This window comes from Sceloporus undulatus, chromosome 5, assembly GCF_019175285.1.
Source record: "Sceloporus undulatus isolate JIND9_A2432 ecotype Alabama chromosome 5, SceUnd_v1.1, whole genome shotgun sequence".
Classification (NCBI taxonomy): domain Eukaryota; kingdom Metazoa; phylum Chordata; class Lepidosauria; order Squamata; family Phrynosomatidae; genus Sceloporus; species Sceloporus undulatus.
This window is the reverse complement of record NC_056526.1, coordinates 191,092,590-191,115,521: the sequence shown is the minus strand read 5'-3', so window position 1 is coordinate 191,115,521 and position 22,932 is coordinate 191,092,590. Positions and strand designations below refer to the sequence as shown.

General features: G+C 42.4%; 1 protein-coding gene across 3 annotated transcripts in view; it reads right to left on the bottom strand.

Annotated features, from left to right (window-relative positions):
* Nucleotides 1-16,352, bottom strand: part of C5H20orf27 (chromosome 5 C20orf27 homolog) — an 80,942-nt gene extending 64,590 nt beyond the window's left edge. For 2 of the 3 annotated variants that reach the window (XM_042469564.1, XM_042469561.1), the window contains exon 1: nt 8,680-8,760. The gene's annotated coding sequence lies outside the window, so the exon portion shown is untranslated. Of the gene's footprint in view, nt 1-8,679; nt 8,761-16,173 lie in introns of those variants that run through there. The other variant, XM_042469563.1, reaches the window with a different exon arrangement.
* Nucleotides 16,353-22,932: the final 6,580 nt, after the last annotated feature.

Sequence of the window (22,932 nt, the reverse complement as noted above, 5' to 3'; positions counted from 1 at the left end):
GTAGTCCAACCAAAGTAACTTCTCCATCAATCTCTGACCCTGGAATATATCCTAATAGCAAGGGTCAGAGTGATTCCAAGATCTTCTAAGGGAAAGAAGTTGTAGCCAGAGGATGAACGAGCCCAAGAAGGAAGGAGCACCACCAGCATCCAGGAAACAATGCGTATCTCTACAGATGTTGTAGATCCAGGAACTGAGTATCCTGAAAGAGCAGAATTTGGGGATGATGGGTGAGAATTCCCCTGTGGATTCCACAATGAATAGTTTGACCACGTCCCACGTTTTGGTAGATGAAGGGAATGCTGTAGACATAGTGTTTCTGGATTTCAGTAAGACCTTTAAGACGGTCCCCCACAATATTCTGGCAGACAAGTAAAATATGTAAAATACGGCCTAGACAAGGCAACTGTTCCATGGATTTGTCATTAGTTGACCGGCCGAAGCCAAAGGGTGGTCAGCAATGGCTCCTTTTCATCCTGGAGAGAAGTGACCAGTGGGGTCCCACAGGGCTCTGTCCTGGGCCCAGGGCTATTCAACATCTTTATCAATGACCTGGATGACAGAATTGGGAGCATACTTATCAAATTTGCAGATGACACCAAATTGGGAGGAGTAGCTAATACTCCAGCTAACAAAATGAACTTCAACACGGATAAATGTAAGGTATTGCACTTAGGGCAGAAAAATGAAATGCACAGATATAGGATGGAGGACACTGGCTGAATGAAACTACATGTGAAATGGATCTGGGAGTCCAAGTAGACCACAAGTTGAACATGAGTCAACAGCGCAATGCGGCAGCTAAAAAGGCCAATGCAATTTTAGGCTGCATCAATAGAAGTATAGTATCTAGATCAAGGGAAGTAATAGTGCCACTGTATTCTGCTCTGGTCAGGCCCCACCTGGAATACTGAGTCCAGTTCTGGGCAAAACATTTCAAAAAGGACACTGAGAAACTGGAGCCATGTGTCCAAAGGAGAGCGACTAAAATGATGAAGGGTCTGGAAACCATGAAGCCCTATGAGGAACGACTCAGGGAGCTAGGGATGTTTAGCCTGGAGAAGAGAAGGCTAAGAGGTGATATGATAACCCTATAAACACTTGAAGGGATGCCACATTGAGGAGGGAGCAAGCTTGTTTTCTGCTGCTCCAGAGACTAGGAAACAGAGCAATGGATGCATGTTATTCTGAACATGGAGAAGAAGGGATGAGCCAAAAGCACTCTTTAAAAAATTATTCCCATAAACATAGAAGTATTATTCTTTTAAGGAAAGGTCTTTTAACAGCATGCTTTTATGTGCTGCTTTTAACTGTATTTCATTCTTTTTTTAAATGTAGGCTTAAATTGCTTTTCAGCATAACAGATTGTTTAATGGCATTTTAATGATAATCTTCTTTTCTTTTTTGTGAAGTCAAAGGCTTTGTGTTTTCAGTCTTTTCAGCTGAATTGTACCCGTTTTAATTTGGGACCCAGCTAGAGTCGCAGTCCGGGAAGGAAAGGAAGGATATCAATCAAGAAAATAGTAATGATGATAACAACAAACAAATAAATAAATAAGGGGTGGTCTTTCTTCCCTTAAATGCAGAAAACAACCAGATTCAGTGCCGTTGCATAACATCAGCTGGGCTTTTGCATGTCTGAACTATGGCTGCTGCATTTCAGGCGGCAAACAGAGTTTAGTTATGTTTTCTGGAATTCAGATACTTACAAGATAAAATTATTAACTGATAGTTATTATTGCAAGTATTATTATTTTTCCAACAAACAGGTCCAAGAGCAAATCAACCCTGAAGTCCCCTAAGAGGCCAAAATGACTAAACTAAGGCTGTCATAATTTGGGCACATCGTGCAACAACAGGATTCGTTGGGAGAAAATAAGATAATGCTCTTTGGTGGAAAGCAAGAACAATAGAGAAAGGTGGCATTACAAATAAAAAGGCTCAGGATGTATATGCCACAATTATAACACTTTGATACCACTTTAACTGCCCCATTCTATGGAGGCCTATATGATCCAAGGTTGCATCAATAGGAGTATGGTACCTAGTTCAAGGGAAGTACTGTAATAGTAGCACGACATTTTGCTTTGGTTGAGCTTCACCTGGAATAATCCTGTGTCCAGTTCTGGGCAACAGAATTCAAAAAGGACACTGAGAAACTGGAATGTGTCCAAAGAAGGGCAACTAAAATGGTGAAGAGCCTGGAAACCATGAAGCCCTATGAGAAGAGACCTAGGGAGGTGAGTATGTTTAGGGGTAAATATCTGGAAGGATATCATGTTGAGGATGGAGCAAGCTTGTTTTCTGCTGCTCCAGAAAATAGGATACGGAGTATCAGTGGGTGCAATCTACATTAAAATGGATGCAAACTCCAGAGTCTGGAAACCATAAAGCCCTATGAGGAAAGACTTAGGAAGCTGGGGATGTTTAGCCTGGAGAAGAGAAGGTTAAGAGGTGATATGAGAGCCCTGTTTGAGTATTTGAAGGGATGTCATATTGAGGAGGGAGCAAGCTTGTCTTCTGCTGCTCCAGAGAATAGGACCCAGAACAAATGGATGCAAGCTGCAGGAAAAGAGATTCCAGCTCAACATAAGGAGGAACTTGCTGATGGTAAGAGCCATTCATTCAACTGTGGAATACACTGCCTTGAAGTGAAGGATGGGTGGAGGCCAAGCCAACCAATGGAGAAATCTGGGGAGACAGAAGCTTTGCTTGAGTTATGAGAGCCAGCACGGCATAGTGGTTTGAGTGTTGAGTTCGATTTCCAACCACAAACCTATTCCATCACCTTGGTCAAGTCACACTCTCTCAGTCTCAGGTGAAGGCAATGGCAAACCCTCTTTGATGAAACTTGCCAAGAAAACTCCACAATAAGTATGACTTGGGGTCGCCATAAGTCAGAAATGAGTTGAAGGCACACAACAACAACAACAACATTCTGGAGCAATAGGTTCAAACTATGGGAAAAGAATCTCTTCCTTTGGAGGTTTCCAAACAAAGTTTGGATGGCCATCTGTCCCAGGGATGTCTTGGATGGTGTCCTCCTGAATGGCCAAAGTGGGTTAGACTGGATGACCATTGGGGGTCCCTTCCAACTCTAGGATTCTATGGCTCTATAATCCTGATATAGGTTTCAAAGAATTCAGGATGAGGCTTTACAAGACCATTGGTCCACACGGTTCTGTCCTGCACTAGGACATTATTGATGATATGGGGTCATTTTTGCAATCTTGAGAAAGATTTGCTGCAAATCCTCCCAGAATTCCCCGCTCTACATTTTAACCGCCCAAGTTGCAAACAGACTGGCTTTTGCAAACTGAATCAGCTTTATTAACGTCAACAGATCTCCCTATTTAATGTGAACAGATCTGCCTCTTATGTGGACTATCTGTGGCTTGCAACTTAAGCACAACAACTTGTACAAACAAAAGCCATCGCTCAAAGGCAGAAGCAAAACCCACCTTTAGATTGTAAAGTATTTTTCTCTGTGTGTCTCTCTTATTTCTTGCACTGTGAAAGCAGGTCATCTATTTTCCCATATGAACGTCCACTGAGCCATAGAAAAAGTCAACAGGGGGTCCATTTTGCCAACGCTGCCATACAATCACAAAAGATCCAAACTAGCGTGCCCTCAATTCTCACATGAAGTGCAAGCATAGACAAAGATGAGGGACAACGGGAGCCGTAATACAACAAAATCTGAGAGACCGCAAGGAGCCCATCCTTAACCTACTCCGCAACACAGTTTGGAAACATCATTGCCACAGCTTTTAGCTTTTAACAATAAAGACATTTGCACTTTGCATTAGTATTATTATCATCATCACCATCACCATCATTAACTTATACAGCACCATCGGTGTGCGTGGCACTTTACAAGTAAAAGGCCACAGAAAACATCCAGCCATGCTTTTGTCAACGATTTGGACGATGAACAGAGGGCAAACGTATTAAAATTGCAGATGACACCAAATTAGGAGGAGTAGCTAAATATCCCAGAGGAGAGGATCCAAATTCAAAATGACCTGAATAGGTTAGAAAGCTGGGCCAAAGCTAACAGAATGAAATTCAACAGGGAGAAATGTCAGTTACTGCACTTGGACAGAAAAAATAAAATGCATAGATATAGGATTATGGGGGACACCTGGCTTAACATGACTATGTGTGAAAGGGATCTAGAGGCGGTTAAGAGGTGATATGATATCCCTGTTTAAATATTTGAAGGGATGCCATACTGAGGAGGGAGCAAGCTTGTTTTCTGCTGCTCCAGAGAACAGGACCAGGAACAATGGATGCAAACAACAGGAAAAGGGATTCCAGCTCAACATTAGGAGGAACTTTCAGACAGCAAGGGCTGTTTGACAGTGGAAGACACTTCTTTGGAAAGTAGTGGAGTCTCCTTCTTTGGAAGTCTTTAAACAGAGGCTGGATGGCCATCTGTGATGGATGCTTTCATTGAGAGATCCTGCATGGTAGAATGGGGTTGGACTGGATCAGGGCCCTTGAGGTCTCTTCCAACTCTATGATTCTATGTTCAAAACACTAAAATCAAGACCCAGCAAATGCAAATGCAAACCACCCAGGGCCAGGGGTTTTCCCAGCAGACAATGATCTCTAATTAAGCAGACACAATTCTTCTTTGCATATCCTCCCAGCTTGAGGACTTGCCATTCAATAGCAGAACAATACGCAGATTAACATGGAAATCACTTCTCCCAACCCAGGGTCATCCAACTCTCTTCCATGCCAGCATTCTCCAAAGATTTCAGCCACAGATGCTGGCGAAAAGTCAGGAATAAACACTTCTAGAACATGGCCACACAGCCCAAAAACCCACAAAAAACCCCTCTTTTAGTTTTGCACCGGAGTGTAATGCAAGAAGAAGGCAAAGCAATAGGTAGCTAGATATGATTCTCCTAACCAAGTGAGTCAAAAGTATTACAATGCATCCCCATACCATGATTTCCTGGCAGCACTTCCTCCCAGCCACTGAGCCACACACTTCTAAACCAATTCAGAAAGTGAAAGTGTCCCTTTCTTCAGCACTAACCCTCATCCTCTCTGCAAATCCCCAAATGCATGGGCATTTGGTTGGTAGCAGGTTGGCACAGCGACCAAACCAACCCTAGGATTTGGGGGGTTACAGAGGTGGAAACTGAAGGATTTGGGGGGCAGGCCCCGCAGCAGCTTCCTTGGCCACCTTGCACCAAATGCACATTCATTTTGGTGGGAGAGAAGGAAGCAAAATTGAATCCAAGAAGACTGGTTCCCCATTGCATTTGCAGTCTGTCAAGAAGATCTCAGTCTTTCGGGGATGATGGGAACTCGGAAGCAGTGCAGACGCAGACTGGCACTGAAGAAAACAAGGAGCAAAAGACAACAAGAAACGAAGGCAAGAGCAAAGGGGGACCCTGTTTATGCCACTACCTCCTTCCCCTGCAGAAGACACCCTATTACTGTATTATTATTATTATTATTATTATTATTATTATTATTATTATTATTATTATTATTATTATTAATTTTACTTACTTATATGCTGCCTATGTAGACTGCAGTGCAAAGAGATCTATTTGCTAACAACCCAGTAGCATGCAAGGCAAAAGCAAGCCCTGGACGTCTCCCCAAACTGCTTAGGAGGACCCACTAAAGGTGCATCCACGCTGCAGAAATAATCCAGTTTGATACCACTTTAGCTGCCATGGCTCACTGCTAGGGAATTCTGAGATTTGTAGTTTCCTGAGAGTTAAGAGAGTTAAACTACAGTGGATCCTTGTTATACGCTGGGGTTTGGTTCCAAGATCCCCCGTGTATAACAAAATCCATGTATACTCAAGTCCCATTAAGTGTAATGACAGAGCAAAATGGTGTCCCTAATAAAAAGTGGAACATCAAGGTAAATTTATACTTTTTTGGAACATTTTCAAACCGTGTATGCTTAAATCCGTGTATAAAAAATCCGTGTATAAGAAGGGCCGACTGTACTGACACTCAGCCTCCTCCGTCAGAGAGCTCTGGTGCCACAACAAACTACAAATCCCAGAATCCCATAGCACTGAGCCATGGCTGTTAAAGTGGTGTCTAATTGGATTATTTCTGCAGTGCGGATGCCGCTGTAGACTTGAGCCTGGAATCCAATAGCACTGAGCCACAGCAGTTAAAGCGGTGTCAAACTGGATCAACTCTGCAGCGTGGCTGCAGCCATGATAGTTGCACATGGATTTCAACACAGAACTTGCAAACGTTCCCTTTGCAGGAGACGACTGCTTCCAGAATCCATGCTGGTTGGGGATTCTGGGGATCGTGGTTGTTTTTACCCCGCCTCTCCTATAAGATTGAGGCAGCATTACAATAATAAAAAATAAAAAGACATACAATACAATAAAAATAACAATCCCCTCCCCCCCCCCCCAGTTAAGAAAAATGCAATTAAAATCACTCAAAGCAATCAAAGATTGGGAGCAGGACTTCTTGGGGGAGTCACTAGAATAGACCATATTATGCCATATCAATGGGAGTGAATATGTCAGTTACTCAGGCCACGAAACCCAAAGGGCGAGAAGTCACTCTCTCTCAGCCTCAAGGCAATGGCAAACCTCCTCTGAACAAACCAAGAAATCATCATTATTATTGCTATACCACTGGGATATATATTTTAATGATCCAGCACTTAAAAAAAACATACATTAAAATACCTTAAGAAAGTGGGAATCTCGGCTTAAGGCAATAAAGGCTTCACTGTTTTCCCTACAAACAGTTCAAGAGGAAAAAGTAGATGGATCCCATGGGAGCATCAGAGATAGATGATGATAATAATAACAGGTAAGTTTAATTTATATCCCGCCTCTCTGAAAGGATCGAGGCGGGTTACAGCATAAGATTCATAAATAAAGTACATACATAAATCAATACATAAACCCCCTTATTCCCCCATTCTTAAACTAATGGATTAATAATGTTGCTGATTAAAAAGAGCTAATAGGGCAATCCATAAGTGACATCTGAAGAAGGGGAAAGCAGACGGAGAGAAAGCGGGAGGAAAGCCAGCCTTTATGTCCTCTCCTGGGCTGCCCATTATGAAACCTATCTTATGATTGAGGGGGCTAGAAAAAGGAAAAGCCCTATTTCTCCTTAAAATTTAATGCAGTCAAACTAATGCAGGCTAGAAATGCACCTCTTTCGCACCAGCCTTAAGTGGGACACATAGGGAAGGGTTCAGGAAAGAAGTCACACTCCCTGCTTACTTTATTTGTACACTCATGCGCACAGACCCATGTTGATTCATACAAAATATTGACTATATATATATATATATATAGACACACACACACACACATATATGTATATATATTACTAAAAACATTTTTGCAAAGTGCAGATTTATACTTCCACCCCATTAAACATCCACTAAGAAGGCAAGAAGGCGAAATCAGGCTAAGCGTCCTATTCATATCCTCTGCCCTACCTTTTTAATGCTGTTTTAATGCTCACCTTTGCAGGTTTTCTAATGGCACTCTTCTTTTTAACTGTATGCAGTTTGGGGGGAATGCAGATACAAATACAATAACAACAACAACAACAACAACTTTCCTAATTTCCTATTTCATCCCCTAATTCAAGCCAAAGTACGATTGTAAACTCCTTGGGGCAGAGCCTGCTTTTTTAAAACAATAAAATCCAGAGTAATAATAATATGAATATACTATTATATATTACATTATATTATTATTATTATTATTATATACTATTCTATATTATAATATATTACATTAATGTGCTACATACATTAATATATTATTATTAATATATTGATTATATAACTGTTTATATTATGTATATATGAATTTACATATTCCATTATATCATTATAATAATAAATAATTATTATCATATTATATACTATTCCATATTATATTATATGAAAGTGCTATGTATGCTAACATTATTACTATATTTATTATATAAATTGTGTTTTATATATATTATATATATACACACACACATATATATAACTATACTATTATATATTACATTATATTATTATAATAATAAATAATTGTGATTGTTATTACATTATTATATTATATACGACTCTATATTATATTGTATTAATGTGCTATGTATGCTAATACTTATAGTATTATTATTAATATATTCATCACATACATTGTGTTTTATATATTATATATATGTAAATATACTATTTTATATTATTATGTTATAATTGTAATTGTTATTATATTACATACTATTTCATATCATATTATATTAATATGTTATGTATATTGATATATCATTATTAATGTATTTTTATATACAGACTACATATATACATACATTATTTGCTTATATTACGATCCTATGATTCCATATAGTAAATCATATATTATTATTATTAACACTATATTGTAATAACACAATGATACAACATTATATTGTTGCATTATCATGCTATATATCACTACATCATTCATACATATTTATATATATTATAATGTATATATTATATTATTGTGTTAATTAATATACATTATATAATATATAATAATATAGATATATTAATACTTATAATAATAAGTTAATTATCAATAACTATTAATCACTGACTTGCCAAGTCTTAATATACAATTAATATAATATGGCATTAATTAATATTATAACAATACAGTAGTTGCAAACCTTTCCAAGAAGATGCCCAATACAAGACTCCCGCCACTAACGCGCGATAAGGACCGTCTGCACGCCTCTTTCTGCTTCCTTGCAAAAAAGCCCCTTCTGCGCCCAAGCAACCTCAGTGCAAGACAAAGCCACGCCCTCCTTCGCTCCTATTGGCTCCCGCAACAAAGAGGCCGGCACCTCCCTCTCCCGCGTGCCTTCTGATTGGCTGAAGGGGCGTTGCTCCCGGGGAGGAGGAGGAGGGAGAGAGCGGGAGGCGTGGCTTGTGCTGATGACGCGTATGAGGGAAACAAAAGAGGAGGGGGCAGAGAATGGAGGAGGAGGGGGCGTGGTTAAGCCTTCCGGCGCAGCCAATCAGAAGCCAGGAAAGGATTTGTAGGCAGGAGAGGGTCCTGTAGTTCCAATTATTGAAAAAGTTACTTTTTTTGAAGACTAAAAAACCCAAACCTCCTCCTCCCAACAACCTGATCGTTAAAGTTACTAGTCCAAAAAAAGTAACTTTTCCAAACTATTCTGGCTGAATTTTCTGGAGGTTCAAATTACAATGCAAAAAAAGTAACTTCTCCAAATACATTATATATATTATATAATTATGTTAATGTAATATATATATATATATATAAAAAAATTGTGGTTGTTTAAATTACATGGAAAAAAGTAACTTTTCTAAGCCGTGAGGCTGGGGGGGAGGGTTTTATGGGAGCTTTATCTTTGAAAATATATTTGTTACTAAATAATTCTGGAGAAAAGTTACTTTTTCTTTTAAGGACTAATTCAAAAACTCAAAACTCTCTCTCTCCCAGTTTGACAGCCACAAGTTACTTGGCCCAAAAAAGGTAACTTCTCCAAACCATTTTCTGGTGCTTTGGATTACATGCAAAAAGGAAAGTTTTCTAAGCCAAAAGCATCATAGACTCCTAGCATCTTGGAATTGGAAGAGACCCCAAGGAAGGGCCATGATCCAGGTGGGCCTTTTCCTGCCATGCAGGAACTCTCCGTCAAAGCATCTCTGGCAGATGGACATCCAGCCTCTGCTTAAAGACCTCCAAGGAAGGAGACTCCATTACACTCTGAGGAAGGAGTGTGTTCCACTGTCGAACAGCCCTGACTCTCAGGAAGTTCCTCCTAATGTTCAGGTGGAATCTCTTTTCCTGGCGCTTGCATCCATTGCTCAGTTTAGGGGGACACCTGGCTGAATGAGGCTGATATGTGTGAAAGGGATCTAGGAGTCCAAGTAGACCACAAGTTGAACATGAGTCAACAGTACGATGCAGCAGCTAAAAAAGCCAATGCAATTCTAGGCTGCATCAATAGAAGTATAGTGTCTAGATCAAGGGAAGTAATTGTGCCACTCTATTCTGCTCTGGTCAGGCCCCACTTGGAATAATATTGTGTCCAGTTCTGGTCACCACAATTTAAAAAGGACATTGGGAAACTGGAATGTGTCCAAAGGAGGACCACCAAAATGGTGAAGGGTATGGAAACCATGAAGCCCTATGAGGAGAGACTTAGGGAGCAGGGGATGAACCAATGGGTGCTTGAACAGATCAAACCCGAAATCTCCTTGGAACTAGCCAAGATGCTGGAGTTGAGAAGGAAGGACTGACTGGAAAAGGCATTAATGCTAGGAAACGTGGGGAGATATATTGAAAGAGAGGAAGACTGGAAGCAGATGGATAGAGACCACAAAAATCAATTTGCAGGACCTGAGCAGAGCAGCGAAGGACAGGGGTTTCATGGAGATGTCTCATCCATAGGATTGCCTTGAGTTGGGATCGATTCGAGGGCAGTAAACAACAACAACAACGCAAGGATGGGGGGACTAAGGAAAATGCCACTGGAAAACATTCCCACTCTGCATCTTTGAAAAGTGGCTTCCGTTCCTGCTGGGAAAAGAAAGAGTCAAATGGGTGACCTCCTCCGGGCAAAAGAGCTCAATGTCTTCGCTGCCATCTGGACCCTATTAAACCATCTGTTTGCTGGGAACAGCGGCCATCTGTTTGTTGCTGCTGTTGGGAGGCTCCGCAGCAGGAAGATGCGCTTGGAAGAAGACTTGATTCATTGCTTTCACATTGATGGGAAGGGCATGGCATTTCCTATGGGAATCAGAGCAAGAATGATCAGCCTATGCCCCACACTCTCCAAGGGGCCAAAGCTGGAAGAGTCCTGAGGAACCCTCCGTCATCCAAGTCTTTCCAGCTGCTTTGAGAATAGCCCAGTTTCCTTTGCCTCCTCTCACCGTTCCTTTCAGCTTTCCAGGGCCTCATTCCCACTTACAAATAAATCAGTTTGTGACCCAAATCGATGGATCGATTCGGCAGCGGAGCGTGGTTCCCACAACATTTGCCCCAATCGCATTTTTCCCCTGTAAAATAACCCACTCGTGGTTCACATTCACAAACGAATCGGTTCAAAAATGGGCCCACTCCAGCCGGCTGAAGGGCAAATTTAAATCAATTCCGACCCACATCTGGTTCACACTTGCGCTGAATCGATTTATCCAAAAAGAGGTGGAAAAAATCACCATCAAAAAGACGCGGGTTAAATGGGTCTGGTACATGCCCCCCCTCCGAATCGCTTCAGCAATTTGGTTCAAGTGGGAACCAGGTTCATTTGAACCAGGTCAAACCGATTTGTGATCCGGTTTAAAAGGTAGTGGGAATCAGGCCCTTAATTGCTGCAAATTAAGCAAATTAACTGAGGTCCAATTAATGCAGTTTGACACCACTTTACTGTACCTGCCATGGATCAATGCTATGGAATCCTGGGATTTGGGAAAACAAAATGTCAATTTTTGCCCCCAAACCATGTACAACTCCCCCAAAGTGTGAAAGTGGATGAAAATACCCCAACCTCAACCCCTCCAGAACCCCGTGTGTGTGTGTGTGTGTGTGTGTGTGTGTGTGTGGCTTCCAGTCACCTGTTGACTTATGGAAACCCCATAAATTTCATAGGGTTGTCTTAGGCAAGGAATCCTTGGAAATGGTTTTGCCCATTCTACCCCCTGGAATAGTGCCTTCTGCACCTGGCGTTCCCTGGTGCCTCCCATCCGAGGACTAACCAGGCCTGACCCTGCTAAGCCTCCAGGATCAGACTGGCCCTAGTGCCTTTGGGGTATTTAGGCCCTTCCAGAACTCCATGCTAGCCCCAAATACCTGCATGAAGGCTGGGAACAGACTGGAAAAGTGAGTTTTCTTCTGTTTCCTAAACTGCAGTTTATGCACAGTTCTTGCAGGTATTAGGTGAAGATGTCACACATCCTATATAAGCCCCCCCTGGAGGGACAGACCCCAACCCAGGGGACCAGTTCTCCCATGAGCTGCCTGTGAGGGGATGCTGGGTCCCATCAGCAAAAAGGCTGGGATGCTTCTCTGTGTTAGAGCCTTACCCCGTTTCCTACCCTATAATCCTATCCCATTTCCTTCCCATGATCGTACTCCATTTCCTACCCACAATTCTACCCTAATCCCTACCCCATGATCCTACCCCATGATCTTACCCATTTCCTACCCCATGATCCTCTCCCATTTTCTACCCACCATCCTACTCTTTTTCCTACCCATGATTCTACGTCATTTCCTACCCATGATCCCTACCCCATGATCCTACTCCATTTTAGCCCCCATTTGCCAATGTGTGGCATCTCACCCACCCCAAGATCCTACCCCATTGTCTACCCATAATCCTACCCTATCTCCTACCCATGATTCTACCCCATTTCCTACTCATTATCCTACCCCATGATGCCACCCCATTTCAACTCCTCTTTGCCATATGTACAGTATCCCACCCACCCCATGATGCTACCCAATTTCCATCCTATTGTATTTCCTACGCATGCGTCTACATCATTTCCTACCCATGATCCTACCCCATGATCCAACCCCCATTTGCCGATGTACGGCATGTCATCCACCCCCTGATACTACCCCATGTCCGACCCACAATCTTAACCCATTTCCTACCCATAATCTATAATACCCCAGATGTATAGCATTCAACCCACATAGCAGGCTATCTGTCGGATTCTGTAGACCCTCAAACGGCTGGTCTTCAGTAGACCATTGACTTTTCAGGGTGGGCCTGGGTTGTCCTCACACCCCCAAAACAACCCATAGGCCATCTATGGGGTGGACATCCTCCACTCCACCCCAAGCGAGAGATCTTCTGCTGGAAATGTGAAAAAAGACAGCCAGATAAATGAAACAGGATAATTGGGTCTCTGCCATCGAGTATTTGCTTGTCCTAAACAAAGAATGTGGGAGGATTAATAGATGATGGGAGGGATGCTATCTGAGACCTAAATGGTTTTTGTCTAGACTACGGGGATGAAAAGACTTAAAAGAGCTCCCAGTTTTGGAACTTTTTGTTCCTAATCAATGGCTATTAGGAAGGGAGTCGGTGGCTTGCTGATGTTTCAGAGATGACCTGGGGACATTTTGCTAAGCTCTTTAGCAGAACTTTGGACCGCTCTGGAGCATCCGGCTGCTGTTCCTCGTCTTCATCGTCTTGACATTAGTGTTGCTTGGAGTGTACTTTAGATGCTAGTTGCTTAATTAAATGCTTTCGGTCTCAGAAAAGCACCAAAAGCACGAAGGAGGAATGGAGCCGCCTGCAAAGAGTCCAGGAAAGGCCAGGCTGTTTTGGCTACAGAGCATGACAAGCCGTTTCCTTCCAAAGCAGATCGCTAGCATTATGATCCCTGGATATATATATATGGGAAAATAGGAGACAATGGCTTAACCTGCACTGCAGAAATAATGCAGTTTGACGCCACTTCAACTGGCACGGCTCAATGCCATGAAATTCGGAATAGCTTTGTGAGATATTTTAGCCTTCTTCTGTTAGCGGATGACCTTCTCTGCCAAAGAGTGATGCTGCCTCACAAAACTACAAATCCCAGGATTCTGGAGAATGGTGGTAAACTGATGCTAAACTGCATTATTTTGATAGTGTGCAAGCATCTATGTCTCCAGTTCTCCCAAGTGAGATCCAAAACACACTGCAGAAATAATCCAGTTTGAGACCAATTGAGTCCTGGGAACTTTAGTTTATTTCAGTTTATTGAGAAGGCTAAATGTCTGACAAAACTACAGCTCCCAGCATTCCCTAGCATTGAGCCAGGGCAGTTAAAGTGGTCTCAGACTGGATTACCTCTGCAGTGTGTTTTGGACCATAGTGTCCATAAACTAGGACTGGGTCTCCATTTGGAAGCACAACTCTTCCTTTAATATGACTTCAATCTTGCTAAGAAAACCCTAAGGAAGGGTCACTGTAAATTGGTGTTAACTTAAAAGGCACATAAGAACAACAACAACAACAACGTTACCGACAGCTACTAATTGTGGTACCTATATATAATACTGAATTTCAGTTTCTGAGGAATGAAAGTGGGCAGGTTTGAATACACCATTTGTGGGCTTTCCATACGTCCGCTGCAAGAAGGAGAAGGAGAAGGAAAGACATGGATAATCTCAAACAGACTAGCCAAGTGGGCAGGATAGCAACATATTTGGGGACACATGTAGGGTTGCCAAATGGCAAAGCCTATACCTTCCCTTCGTGCTGCAAGATCAGGAAGAAATGAAAAGACACTGGCTGCAATTTACTCAGAAGAACTCTATAAAAGAGATGAAATGATGAAACATGGAATGAAGAACCATATGAAGATGAACCCCAAATGCTAAAAAGTGAGGTGGAAGCTGCAATAAGAGAAACTGGGGGAAAATAAATCGGCAACTGAATGGCTACGATCCACTCAGACAAAATCAATTCTAGTATTAACAATATATGGCAACAGATATGGAAAACAAAATGGTGGCAAACGTTCAATGTACATCCACAAAAAGGGAGATACAAAAGACTGCAGCAACTATAGGGCCATGGCATTTATTTCCCACACAAGCAAAATTAGGCCTTTCACCCTATTTCTTCAACTTGTATGCAGAAAATATCATACGAAGAACAGGTTTGGGTGTCCTTTATATAAAATGGCAAAAATCAAGGTTTGCTTTTTGGAACTTGCTTTTCCAAATATTTGCAAGCCACAGACGGTTAAATCCATGGATACAGAGTATATTCCCAACCATCCAAGCGTTTGTGGCTGATGCTTAGTGACATCACCAGGCAATGCCACTTGTGACATCCCCCCTAAGAACATCCCCAGGCCCCCCCCCCTGTGACATCACCGGGGGGGGGGGTCATCCCCAGATCTCAGGTTTTGGCCCCGAAATCTCCAGGCCTGGTTTAGTTCTGATCTGGCAACCTTGTGGCATGAGTGAAGCAACACATAGAATCACAGAATCATAGGAGTTTATCACACGAAGGCGATTGGGAGTATATCCCATGAATATCCCAGAAAAATCGCGTAATTACACATAATGATTTCACACGATGTTGCACAAAACCCGCCATTAAAGTGGTCACAAAGAAAATTAACGCATATCTTTTTACTTTTGGGATTTCACGGACAATGCATTTCTGATATCATTTTATTGGCGCAATTGCGTGTGATAATCATTCGTACAATTACTCACCATTTCTGCTTCAATCGTGGGAAGCTTTAAATGCGCTTTAATCTCTCTTTACTGCCGAAATTAGCCCCAGTGTGATAAACTCCAAATAGTTGGAAGAGACCCCAAGGGCCACACAGACCAAACCCATTCTGCCATGCAGGAACTCTCAATCAAAGCATCACCACTGACAGACAGCCATTCAGCCTCTGTTTAAAGACCTCCAGGGAAGGAGATTCAACCACACTCAGAAACAGCAGTGTCTTCCACTGTCAAACAGCCCTTACAGCTTCCATCCATTGCTCCATTGTGTCTGGTCTCTGGAGCAGCAGAAAACAAGTTTGCTCCCTCCTCAGTGTGACATCCCTTCAAGTATTTAAACAGGGCTATCATATCCCCTCTTAGCCATCTCTTTTCAAGGCTAAACATACCAAGCTCCCTAAGTTTCTCCTCAGAGGGCTTTATGGTTTCCAGACCTTTTACCATTTTGGTGACGTTCCTCTGGACACACTCCAGTTTCTCCACATCCTTTTTGAATTTTGGTGCTCAGAAAGGGAACACAGCATTATTCCTGGTGATGCCTGACCAAAGCAGAATAGAGTGGCACTATTACTTCCCTTGATCTAGACTCTATACTGCTATTGATGCAGCCTAAAGTCACATTGGCCTTGTTAGCTGCTGCATCGCACCGTTGACTCATGTTCAACTTGTGATCTACTTGGACTCCTAGATCCCTTTCACACGTATAAGTCTCTCATTCAGCCAGGTGTCCCCAGTCCTATATCTGTGCGTTTCATTTTTCCTTGTTGAAGTTCATTTTGTTAGCTTTGGCCCAGCTTTCTAGTCTATTCAGGTCATTTTGAATTTTGATCCTGTCCTCTGGAGTATTGGCTACTCCTCCTAATTTGGTGTCATCAGTTGTCCCCCAGCCTATATCTATGCATTTCATCCCCCCCCCCCCGCAGTACCTTATATTTCTCTATACCTCTATTGACGCATGATGCAGAGATGCATCTCAGCTTCCTTGCAGTATCAGAGATCCTGCTCAGCTGTGCAAGAGATTCTTTGCGCTTTGACATCTGAAGGCCACATGTGAGAAGGCAAGCCATGCACACCAGCGGAAACCTCAGCAATGTCTGAGATGGCAGGATTTATCTTTCCTTAGCGCCTTTGTGCAACAGACTGATAAATGTCCCTGTTCGAGGCCCAAATGAAGTTCCCATGACAACAGCAATTTGGAAGTATTTTGCCTTCCTTGGGCCATTAAGAGACTTTGGAAGCTTTCCTTCTCTTTCAGCTTCTCCCACATTCAATTATCCAGGAGGAAAAGTGAGATAGCAAGCGCTATGGACAGGGCTGCAGGCAGGGTTACTTCCTTCCTTGCATGGGCCTGAATAGCAGGGAAGTGTTCTGTCCTGCAAAATGTGTTGTTAGCTGCCTTGCTTCCCACTTTGGGAGAAAGACGAGATACAAGTTAAATAAATAAATGAATACCCATGCTTAGAAAAATGTGGATGACAAAAAGGAAGGACCCAAATTGTGCAGCAATTGGGAAATAGGAGAGAGACTGTTGCTGAGGTCACGATGGTAGGTTTTGCTGCTGGACAGCTGTGAACAGCTGAGCCGCTGATAAACAGGATCCTATGATTCTAGGAAAGTACCAAATTCAAATACACAAATTCAACCTAGACAATGAAGAAACTGGATCATAGAATCCTAGAGTTGGAAGAAGCCCCAAGGACCATCCAGTCCAACTCCATTCTGCCATGCAGGAACTCTCAATCAAAGCATCCCCATTGACAGATGGCCATCCAGCCTCTGTTTAAAGACCTCCAAAGAAGGAGACTCCACCACACTCCAAGGCAGTAGTGTCTTCCATTTCTCCATTTCTCCCCATTTCCTTTTTATGGTGGCACTTTCACTCTGCGATTCCTCCCTCTCATTCTGAAGATTGGAGAAGAGGAACCTGGTCCTGGCAGTCAGGGATCTGGCAACCCTAGCCATGCATGGTGGGCCCAGTGTGGCACAGAGACGTGGTTTTCGCTCCCACTGTTCTTACCTCCATCCCTGCGCCCTCCATCTGTTGCCACCCTCATTCCCGACGGAGAAGAAAGACGTGTCTCTGACAGCTATCTAGTTCCTTTCTGCCCAGAAATATCTCGGGTAATCTCATCAGCATCTTTAATTTACTAATGGATGCATGGAGGGGGTCGATGTTGAGCGGCAGCCGAGAGAAGGGTCATGTTTCGGCCTCCCATTAGTCATCGGCTCTGGCCTCCTGCTTCCTCTGCCAAGGCATGGTTGCCGTTGCCCTTGTTCTCTATGGGTGCAGAGGAAGGCAAGGACCAGAGGCATTAACAGCTTGGGTTTCATCAAACTGCTTCTCCAGAAGTTTATACCAAAAATTCCCCTTCGTCTGGGTTTTCTACTTTTAAATCCCATTTCTGCCCGGGATTAATCTAGTGCGATAAGGTCCTAAGTATTGTGTGATATACTTGGGTAATATGTAGGCTGACCATGCGTACCATTTTAAATAGGACAGTACCGTTGTTTTGTTTTCATATTTCCAGATAAATGTCAATTTTGTCCGGTTTTCAAGAAAAATGCCCTGTTAGGTTGCAAAAATGGTTTGAAGATCCCTATTTGAAATTGTGGTTGTAAAAAGAAAAATACTGTCATTAGAGTGTGAGAAGTTTTATGATAAGGTGTCGAAAGACCGAAATTTGTTGCGTTAAGTTTGAATTCTGTCAATGAAGAATAATTAGTCCAATAGATCCATGTCATAAAACTGTTGTTATTCTCTTCCATTTTCATGAATATGGAATAACCCCATCCCATTTTTGCCATCCCAGTGTTCTCTTTTTATCTCAAGGAAATAGGGCTAGCCTACATATGGGTTTGTAGAAAACCAAAACAATGACCGCCGGGGATCTTCACAAGTTCAACCAAATAGAAATAGTCAAAGGGTTCCCATACCTGGGATCAAACACTGATTGAAATGGGGACTGCAGTCAGGAAATCAGAAGAAGATTAAGAATGGGGAAGGCGGCTATGAAAGGACTAGAAAGAACGATATACAACTGAGCATAAAGGTCAGAATCATACAAGCCATTGTATTCCCTATTATTACCATGGGTGGATGTGAGAGCTGGACAGTTAAGAAAGAAGATAGGAAGGAAATCAATTCCTTGGAGATGATGTGGGGCTGGAGAAGAGTGCTGAGAATCCAGTAGACAGCCAAAAAGACAAACAAATGGATCCTGGAGTAGATCAAGCTGGAAACCTCCCTGGAAGAAGCCAAGATGACCAGACTGAGGCCATTGTACTTCGAACACATCATGAGAAGGAAGGGCTAATTGGAAAAAACAGTAATGCTCAAAAGGTAGAGGGAAGCAGAAAGAGAGGAGGCTGAATGCCAGATGAATGGACTCTGTTAAGGAGGTCACTATGGGTTTTATGGGGCTGCAGGAATTAAGCAGAGCAGGGGAGGACAGAGGGGGGTCTTGGAAATATCTCATCCAGAGGGTCTCCATGGGTTCAGATCGACTTGAGGGCAGTCAACAACAACAAAGCAAGGTCTCATCCAACCTATGTTACATGTTTTATGGTATTCATTCATTCTTTAAGTTGTGAGGAGATGCTCTCAGTACATCTTGCCACCCACAACCTGTGAGAGAACAGTACAGTTGGCCCTCCACTTTTGTGGCTTTGACTTTTGCAGATTTGATTATTTGTGGGTCTGATTAATGTGTTCTTTCTAGGAATCTCTAGATCCTCCAGAGGTTGACCATAGAGTTGTGTTGGGGAACCTAGAAGTTCCTAGAGAAAACACTTCTCTAGGCATTTGTAGGTCCTCCAACATGATTCCATGATCTGGCAGATGTTGGCCATAGAGTTGCATTGGGGGACCTGGAGATTCCTAGAAAGGTGTTTCCTTAGGTAAAAAGAATAGTGGGTTTTTTATTCGTGGTTTTTCCACATTCACGGGTCCTTCACCCCGAACCCCAACAAAAGCAGAGGGACCACTGTATTACTGTCCAGAATGGAGTGTAGCTTGTTGATGGTGCATCCAAATGAACAAAAGAGATGTCAGGTTGCTGTTTGCTGCAAATACTATGTGAGATTACAGTTCCCATTGCATCCAGCCAACAAAACTAGTTTGCTGGTTTGGGGATGGTGGAACTGGTAGTCCCACACATCTGGAGAACTGCCAGGTTGAGAGTCACAAAGCTGGCCCTTTTAATAAGTTATCAAATCATTCTAAAACCATATGAGTTTATGAAATCATAAATGACATGGATTTGTTTACAGGCTTTTGCATTAGATCTTCCTTGGATGTGCTGTCTGTGTTTTCAAGTGGCTCGAAGCTTCAAGTGGTCCTTGCCTTTGGAAGATGGGAACGTGATCTAGAGAGACGTGCTCTTGGTTTGGTCACACAGCCAACGATCAGACATGTGACGCTACCCAAAATAATAATAATAGAATAGCTCAAGTCCTCAAGAGGCCAGAGAGGACGAAGTTCAGCAAGAAAGAGGCAAGAACATGAGCTGCAAACAGAAGCACTTATGGGAATCCCGCTGAGAAACTGGAAAGAGTGGAAGGATTTTGGAACAAGCTGCTTTCCTGCTGCGCCAAAGGCTAAGCCCCAAGTCAATGGGTTCAGATTATTGCAGGAAAGGAGATTCTGGTGAAATGTGAAGTCGAAGGCTTTCACGGCCAGCATCCATATTTGGAAAACTTTTATTGGTACAATGTGTTTAATGTCCCTTATTCCCAAGTACATGGAATAATCCACTTTGACACCATTTTAACTGCCATGGCTGACTGCTATGAAATTTTGGGATCCATTGTGGCAGCAGAGGGCTCTGACAGAGAAGACTAAATATCTCACAAAACTACAAAGCCCAGAACTCCATAGCTTTGAGCGATAGGAGTTAAAGCGGCATTATTTCTGCAGTACAGATTAGACCTAGCATAGTACACAGGCTTTATTATTCCTGGGAGGGCTCAATGGCAACCACTGTCATAATCGTTCTCCATTCTTGAGCGTTTAGCACACTTCTGATTTATAATTCCAAGCCTTCCAACATTTCATGGAAACCGGGATACATGTGGCAAAGCAACATCAGAGTGCGGTCAAGGTGACAAATGGGATTAAATAGAAAGCACACACAAGTTCGGAGAGGCTGCAGCCATTTGTTGTTGCCTTCTATTGCCCTCTCCCCACTTTATTGAGTACACTTTTGCAATTCGAACTCAGTTTCTCAGCAACTGAAGTAGGCTGAAGGCAAAGGAGGAAAGTGGGAGGACAGAGAAACCAGGACATTTCAAAACAAATCTTCAAATAAAAGCAGAAGAAGAACGGTCCCAAGTTCGAAAATGCTGGGAAAACAGATGGTCAAATCTAAGTAACATCTAAGAAAGCTGAAACTATAAGAATTGTAAAATAATAATAATACAACAGGAAAGAAGATTGCGAGTATACAGCCGAAAAAGCAGTAAGATTTCAGATTTATTTCATGGAGGACAAGAAAACTTTGTGGAATTTCAAGAGGACTAAAAGAGAAGAGTTAAGAAATAGATGGCATAAGCAAAGTAAATGTACAAGGAGTATTATGTACAGTAACTCTTATATCATACTGTGTTATGTATAGTATTATGTACATATTATGTACAGTATCTCTTACACAGTATCTCTTACATCATATGTAAATAATACATACTGTTTTTTCTCATGTTTTTAAGGAACTTGGGTGTGGAATAAATAAATTTATTATTATTATTATTATTATTATTATTGGCAGATGAAAATGTGGAAAGAGAGAGGATTCATCGGGACTGTCGCTGCCAAATCTGAAGCATCGCATTCTGGAAGAAAAGTGGTCCACAAATCCATTGACTAAATAAGCTTTTGTGGTGGGTTCTAAACCCAGAGATAGCTTTTGGGAGTTCCTTCCAGATCTAAAATTCCACAATTGGAAGCAGATTTGCATCCTTGGTCCCCTGGAGCTCTGAGCTGCCTGCCTCCGAATCTCTCCAAAGGGATGCTCTGCCAGCTTTTGTGGTCAGATAAGACCCATTGCTGGGAGGCTGTTATAATACATGCAACTGTTGATGTTTTATTCAACTGTCGATTACCATCTCGCAGGCTCCAGTCCAACTACGCTTCCCAGATTCTCCCACCTGCAACCTGATGTTTGGCGCCCTAAGGACTGGAAGACTGGTCTTGTCTGAGCAATCGCTGCCAGCCTCAAATATCTTCCAGCTGGATGCAGAGATTTTAATATGTAGACAAGAGAGGTGAGGAGGCGGGAGAGGGACGTGTTTGCATTCTTGAGAAACTGATGTGGGTGTGATTTGCTTTTTTCTTTCTTAAAGGTCTTTTTGAATAGCTTTAATTTTTGCAATGTGTGATCCACATCAGAGAAGAAAAATGAACCTCAGCAGTATTAGATGATTTCTTAGGCTGCTTTGGCACATGAAGCTTTGTCCCTTTTATTAGTCACTGATGCAGAATGTAAAAGACAGGAGGAAGAGTAACGCCTGGATATAAGTTGACAGCGGGAGTCTAGGGGTTTATCTTACCAAACCTTTTAACCGTGTCTGTGTCTGGCCTAACTTCTGGGGTCATGATTTGGGCTCTTCCCCACAACTGAAGAAGGGAGAGAGAAAATGTTAATGCTGAAAAACCCACTGAAACAAAGAGCCTGCAAGACCACATGAAAACCTCCAACGCTGCTCCACTTACACAGCAACCCAGCCTTACCATCGTCATTATCATGAGCATGAGTGAAAAGCCATGGATTCCAACTAACCCATCAGTATGACCCACTGCATGCAAAAGGTCTGCTCAGCTGTACAATCCTGGATACCAACAGGAGAAGGTTTTTCTTCCAGCTGTTTTGGCATATTCCACCCATCTCACATCTGCCCCAACCTTAGAAAAGGTGGGTGAATCTTGCACAAGGATGAACAACGATTTGGTTGTATGGAAGAAGTAGACTGGGAGCCTTATGGCATGAGAAAAGAAGGTCCAAAATAGAGTGGAAGAGTAGTGGTTTTGTGAAGTCAAAGGCTTTCATGGCCAGCATGCATATTTTTTGTGGGATTTTCAAGCTATGTGGCTGTGTTCTAGAAGAGTTTATACCTGACATTTTGCCAGCACCTGTGGCTGGCATCTTTGGAGAATGCTGGCATGGAAGAGAGTGGGATATATATATATACACACACTGTGTGACCCTAAATGGGAAGAAGTGATTTCCATGTTAATCTGTGTATTGTTCTGTTGTTGAATGGCAAGGCCTCTGGGTGGTTGGATATGCAAAGAAAACTAGTGTCTGCTTAATTAGAGATCATTGTCTGCTGGGAAAAACCCTAATCCTGGGAGGTTTCCATTTGCATTTTTCTGGGTCTTAATTTTGGTGTTTTGGCTATCAGTCCTCAAAAATACCAAAATTAAGACCCAGTAAAATCAAATGAAAACCACAGATGCTCTTTCAGGACATGGCCACACAGCCCAAAAAACCCACAAAAAACTACAGTAAGGGTTTTCTCCATGCCTCTCCGCATGACAGCATATAATTTCTTCTCTTTCTGGGGGAGATGGTATAAAAATGTGTCTTTTGTTGTTCTGGAAAAATCCCTTGGGAAGAAGAAGTGCTACAACATCATGCAGAGAGGAACAGAGAAAGCCACTCCTCTTTCATTCTGTTTTGGATTTATTTTCTCATGCGATAAGGCTCTG